Below are 7,500 nucleotides of genomic sequence, written 5' to 3'. Positions count from 1 at the left end.
ATACATTATATATATTTCCGAGTCCACAGGGGAGCGAAGTTCAATTTATATATATATATAGAATATATATATTATATATGTGTGTGTGTGTGGGTATATATGTATATATATATAAATAGATAGATAGATTGATAGTTTTAAGAGACAGAATCACCCTCAATCTATAAATGGCTGCCACCCCACTGCAACGCACCTGGTGTGTACTGGAATTTGCAAGAGCAAACATTGTTGTGTCCATGCAACGTGCTTTCAGACTCATACGATTCCACCTACACTCAAGTCCATTTGGAAGTGGTTGAACAATTTTAGTTAGAAATGGTGTATCTGTGATCAGGGAAAGGGAAATTCTGGCCAACCATCAATTTCATAGGGAATAGTTGATCGAGTTAAAAGAAAAGTCGTGCGCAGCCCCCAAAAAGTCAATAAGAAGAGCTACCCGAGAGTTACATCTCCACACAAACACAGTTTACAAGTTACTACACAAACACCTCAAGTTTCAACCTTACAAGCTGCAAGTAGTCCAAAAAGTTCATCCTTAAGATGATAGAAGGCGATTTGAATTTTGTGAGAATATCCAGTAATTAACGGAAGACAATCATAAGATGGTCAAAAATTATTTTCAGTTGAACGGCAAAGTTAATCGTCTTAACGTACGGATATACACTTGTATTACTCTTTTGATTTTCTGTAAATTTCAACTATATATGCATACATACATACATACATACATACATACATACATACATATATATATATATATATATATATATATATGTATATATATATATATATATATATAGATATATATATAATATATATATATATTAATATATATATATATACATATACGTATATGTACATAAATATAAGGGGGAATTTTGGTAACAACTATGTTCAAGCCCTTATGCTAGAAGAAGATCAGCTATGGTCTTAATCACTAATAATTGTTCTCCAGAAAATCTAGCACATCAGAAACGTAAGCGAGCAACACAGATGAAAAGTAACAAAAATATAGATTAAACATAAACAATTGTTTAACTATCAACAAATTACGTAATTTTACTTAGATAATTTATCTGTAGATCGTCAGTATGATCGTCTATATTTCTAAGACGATTGTCTAAGAACAATTCTTAGTGGTTAAGACCATAGCGGATCTTCCACATATTGGTAACAAAAATTCCCTCTTATGTTTATGTATTAAATACTATTTACTGAATCTCAGTTTTTTTATATGCTAGACCACTGGTGTTAAAATAGATGTTATCAAATTAATATCCAATTTTTTCTCAATCATTTTGATTTAAATTTTAAATATATATATATATAACGTATAGCTGTGTGCGTGTGTATGTGTGTATTTGCGAGCGTGCGTATATGTGTTTATGGATATGCATGTATAATCTAAAGTGCAAATAGTAACAGAAATCCGCGTGGTGAGTCTCTCCATATGTGAATAATACATTGTTAATGGCGCTATGTACTTGTTAATTAATACACCTACGAATGTGAAGAGGCTATTGTCAGCAGGTGCATTGCTATACCAATTAACTTTGGAATTAGAAATATTCGAGGAATGGAAGTGCAGCGTTTCCATTACTTAGCGATTCGATATTACTGTGAAGATTCCTATCTGTAAATTCAACCACATTCCCAAAATGAAATTTAAAAAATACGTATAACTAAATACTTTCACTTATAATATCTTCATTTCGGTGGGAAAACAATATAATGTTGAACCGGGGAAAGAAGCCTTCCTTGACGTTTTCTACTGGTCTAAAACTATTTTCGAAGCATCTGTGAGGCAGAAAGAAGTAGCCGCCCTCGGTGAATTCATACTAGACACTTTAAGAAATAGAAAACTACTGCACACCCGGATTATATAAAGGCAATGGATTGCTTATTTCGTGCAGAATACACGAGAGCGTCAGTGAGCGTGTTTAGACGAGTCGATGTGAACCTTACTATTAAATACAACTCAAAAACAGCTTCTTTCTTGTCATTGCATCGTTTTCCTTGAGAAAGAAACTGTAATCTTAGAGGAGATGCAATAAAGAACATATTTAAATAGACCGGAATAACAACCGAACCCACTATAATTAGGAATCATATAAACGGCATATTGTGATTTTATCGTTAAAACTGAAATTGTTAACAAGTACGCCTCTTATCACAATGATAAACTAATGGAAGGATACGCGAAAACCCGAGACACACACATACACACACGCACACACAAACACACACACACGCATATATGTATATAAATATGTATATATATATGTATGTATATATATATATATTATATTATACAAATACATATATATATATATTATGTATATGGATTATATGTATATATATATATATATAGCATTATATATATATATATAATATATATTATATAATATATATATATATTATACTACATAGTCGTGTTGTTGTTGTAGCAAGGTAAGTGCTGTCCCTGCGCCTGCGCATACTCCACTTTAAAATAATTTAGCCAGAGACATTCCAGTCACTCAGTAATCTCCTGGATATAATACCGAAGATACTTATGTATGTCACAACACAACTACCACCGTTACAGTCACCACAACCGTCGCCGCCATTGTTCCTGCTGCCACTACCACTACTATTACTACTACTACTACTACTACTACTACTACTGCTACTACTACTACTACTACTACTACTACTACTAATACTAATACTACTACTACATGTACTGCTACTGCTTTATATAAATACATATATTTCAAAAGCTTCATCTGATATTGATTTTGTGGTCGTCTTTGTCAACGTTTTGATTTTGGGATCATACGTTTCTTGTTAGTCAGTGAAGTGGTTGTTGGTGTCTTCCATTACTGAAGTGTTTTATTCAAACAGTCATAGCAATGAAATAAAAAATTGTTCGTTGTTCCTCGACCTCACTCAAATGACTGTATGTCTAAACTGAAATAATTTTGAGATCACAATGTGCATTGTTTCCCTTGACACAACGCAGGCGGTGTAAAAAATAGCCTAAATAATATTTCTGACCTACATCTAGTCCTTCACAGTGAAACACTGACCTGGGGCTAAGCAACAAAATTAATTGGAGTAAATAAACATTCTACTGCCGAAAATTGAAATATAATTAATGTTAAGGAGAGAAATGTTTGGAGCAAAAATCTTTCTGCACATTCATTATAAACGAAATTGTGAAGATGCATTCTACTCACTGTGTTGCATGGATTAAATGCTATTGGGTGTCTACTTTTCAGTTTTCCAGATAGAGAACGAAAATTATATTCGTTTCTACTCTAGGCACAAGGTCCGAACCTTTTGAGGAGTGGCGGCCAGTAAATTAGATCAGCCCCAAAATGAAAACAGCTACTTAATTTATCGACCCCGAAAAGATGAAAGGCTAAGTGGACGACGACGGAATTTGAACTCAGAGCATAAAGGCAGACAGAATACCTATTTTTCACTACCCACAAGGGGCTACACACAGAGAGGACAAACAAGGACAGACAAACGGATTGAGTCGATTACATCGACCCCAGTGCATAACTGGTACTTATTTAATAGACCCCGAAAGGATGAAAGGCAAAGTCGAGATCGGCAGAATGTGAACTCAGAACGTAGCGGCAGACGAAATACCGCAAAGCATTTCGCCCGGTGTGCTATTTTATCAAATTAGTATGACTTACTTAATACAGATTTGATAATCCTACCTGTCTTCCCTACAACTCTCATTTTAAGGCCGTTGTTAGTTGTGCGCAGGTTTTTCTTAAATACCTTTATCAATTCTTTCCTAGGTGTAGCGTCGGCAAACATCACTCTGCGAAATTTCTTGTATGCGTGCACGCTTACATGCAGTCATATACATTATTTTATATATATGCGGAGTTAAACGCATGTATTATTCAAGGAAAAATACACACATCCATTTATATGTACATACATTTATATATATTATATATATATAATATATATTATAATATTATTATATATATATATGTATGTGTATAACAAATATATATATATGTATATATATATATATATATATTATATATATATATATATATATATGTATATAACATACATATACATAATATACATATAAATATAAGAAATATTGAATTCTAAATCTTTCGTTGAGACATGTACGGTGGTGGGGCGGGCGATAATGGGGTTGTATACTGTCAATCTAACAGAACGTGATAGTAGGGGGTACACACCGCTGTATAGCCCTAGGAAGCATCGAACGCCTCCTGATAGCTTTGACACATTTTTTCCCAGTGTCCTTATATACATATACGAAGGGGAGACAAACACCCCCGGCTGCCGGAACTGCATCTAGGGACACCGTGTTTCAGGATCGTTGTCCTTCATCGGCCTAGAGTAGCAGACACCGGTCATCTGGTGATATTTGCCTCGACTCGTAATTGTATATACATATATTCAATGAAGTTTATTCACTGATTATCAAAATAAGAAATATTATACTACACTCGCGGTCACTTATCTTATTATTTTTAGAAATAATATCGTTCCTTTATATGTGTGTGTGTATGTGTGTTGTGTGCACATACGCACCTTGCTTACACCTCTCTACATCAATATGTCATTAAACCTGTGTTGGTGTGTCAGGTTCCACTTGTATTTAGAACGAAGTGTTTGGTGTCTTCGGGTTGCACAAATCTTTATCTTGCGGTTTGACAATTAAATCACTTGTTAGAATGAGGATGGGAATGAAGCTGCTGTTACATTCATAATGCATACATTTTATTATGTAGGCAAACCATTCACTAAATATTTGTATATTATATACAGGGGTGCGTGGGTGAGCGTATGAGCATATACATATTACAATGTTCACACATATATGTAAAAATGTTCTGTGTAGTTATATAGATATTCATGCACATACATACACGCAGTGGTATGTGAGTGTGGTTATGCTTGTACATATGCATAAAACCGCCTTGGGCCGACTTTATGCATATGTACATACGAGATTGGCGACAATATATCAATATTAATGGTTTTGTCGGCATATAAGTAACTAAACATCAAACTGGCTTCAGAAGATAAGAAAATTATGTAATTTCTTGAAGAATATAAGTGGACCTTTCTTTTGATGTTCCTAGATATGTTGAGACTTTGTCTCTTAGAAATTGTCCAATATGCCAGACTGCGTATTGACTTTACATGTCGGCTTGGCTATAATGGTAACACAGTTTCGTTACAAAGAAAACCAGGAGAAAACCTAGAACGTTAGCAAGACCAGTATGCTAGTAACGTTAGATAAAATTTCGTCTTAACTTACTCTAAATCATAATGAGGTGAAAAAGATATACAAGACCATGTGGGTTGGTTTTCACGTGTGATAACTCTCCTGGAAATAACACTTGGGACGCTAGAGGACTCAATAAATGAATGACAAATTTGAAAAAAATGCTATGGGTATGAGTAGAAACTATTTCATCATTAATCGTGCGAGGGGTGAACACTGGTTAAGCAACAAGAAAATGAAAGAAAAGATATAAATAAGAAAAGAAACATTGGATAATATAGTCGTACATAAAACACAAAAATAGGGAGACACTCATATCTTGAACCTTGAACGCTGTTTATTATAGCTTTGCTTGAACAGCTGTAATTTACGTCTAAACAACCTCAGTGATATATTGTTTTTTCAAGCAACTAAAAAACACCAACTTTATGACAAAAGTTTATTGAATAAAAAGAGAATAAACGATTTAATATTAAGAATGGATCAAATAACATGGATATCCAATATGCGAAATACATCAAAGAACATTTTACGAAGGTGTGATATTGGCGCTGGCTGCTCTTATCCTAAATTCAACATGTTTGCTACAAAGAACCGTGTTTGCAGACTGAACGCAAACTGAATTCCGTTTGATCAACCCGACTTTATCAGATCATGTTTGAAAACTTACATGTTTACATTTAGAACATTCAAACCAAGTCGGCCATTGTTAGGAGACAAAATTATAAGTTGAGCTAAAGTAAACATATTCCTATCCGCATTAATGGAACATATTCACATACAATATGACTGCATAGACGTACGCATGCGTATATAGTACGGTATTTTATAAATATTAGCTGTATACTAATCCGAAGACAGACCTACATACGTATGTGAGTAACAACTCATTAATTATATTTTACTTGTTTCAGTCTTATATATATATATAATATATATTATATATATATATATATATAATAATATATTGCATGTATGTAAGTATATAGTGGATTGAAAATGGAACATACAGAATTTATTATTAATCACAATTGTTTCGACTCATTTAGCATTGATCCCTGACGGGTGGGACACTCAGCAATTGGCCCAGAAGCATCTGGCGATGCAGATGTGTCTCATTGAGTGTTGAATAGACACAACACGTCAAGATAACAGTTCGGCAATGTGTCTTTGGTAGGCGCGAGGCAATAGAAGAAGACACTTGCACAACAAGATGACATGCATAGGTTGGGAAGCAAGCTTCTATTTACACAGCCACACCTACGCCTATAAAATAATTATCCGTAATAAACTTCATTCTGAGGGTTCGTAATTACTTAGTAATATCGGCAGATGTAGTTCATCAAAGATCTGCAGGTTATAATGGAAGCAAGCATTGGTAAAATCTAGAACCTCCTGCATAAGGGTGAATGCCTATATTATTATTTCCTTATGTATAAGTTTCATGGGAGCTGACCTGCTGCAAAAGAAAAACAAGAACTGCAGCAACAACAACAGCAACTGCTGTAGTAGTAGTAGTAGTGGTAGTAGTAGTAGTAGTAGTAGTAGTAGTAGTAGTAGTAATAGTAGTAGTAGTAGTAGTAGTAGTAGTAGTAGTAGCAGAATTATTATTATTATTATTATTCAGTAGTTTTATTTTTATAGCGTGCGTTCACTTCACTACCGAGCGCAGCTCTGTGTGCCTTGGGTATGTGCTGTGATTTGTTGTGATGCTCTGATGGTTATTGTATGGAAAGTGTTCTGCGTAGGATGTGTGCAGTGCCTAGTAGTGCAATTTTCTGTATGTTATATGTGTTTGTAAGTCCTGGTGTTTTTGTTATGTATTGTCTGAAAATTTTTTTATCATGCCTAATGCACCTACTATGATAGGAATTGTTTCTGTTTTCAGATTCCACATTCTAGTTACCTCTATTTTCAGGTCTTTGTATTTTGAGAGTTTCTCCATTTCTTTTAGAGGACACGTTGTCATCTGCCGGTATTGATACATCAATTAGAAAGCATTTTTTTTCTTCATGATCTCTGACAACTATATCTGGTCTGTTGGCCTTAATTTCTCTATCTGTGTGTATCGGCATATCCCAGAGTATGGTTGCTTTCTCGTTTTCTGTGACCTTTTCTGGTTTGTGCCTATACCATCTTTTTCTGTTGTTATTCCATAATGTTGGCATAGCTTCCAATGTATGTAGGTTCCAACTCTGGCATGTCTGTGAATATATTCC

This window comes from Octopus sinensis, linkage group LG12, assembly GCF_006345805.1.
Source record: "Octopus sinensis linkage group LG12, ASM634580v1, whole genome shotgun sequence".
Lineage (NCBI taxonomy): Eukaryota > Metazoa > Mollusca > Cephalopoda > Octopoda > Octopodidae > Octopus > Octopus sinensis.
This window is presented reverse-complemented; position numbering follows the sequence as displayed.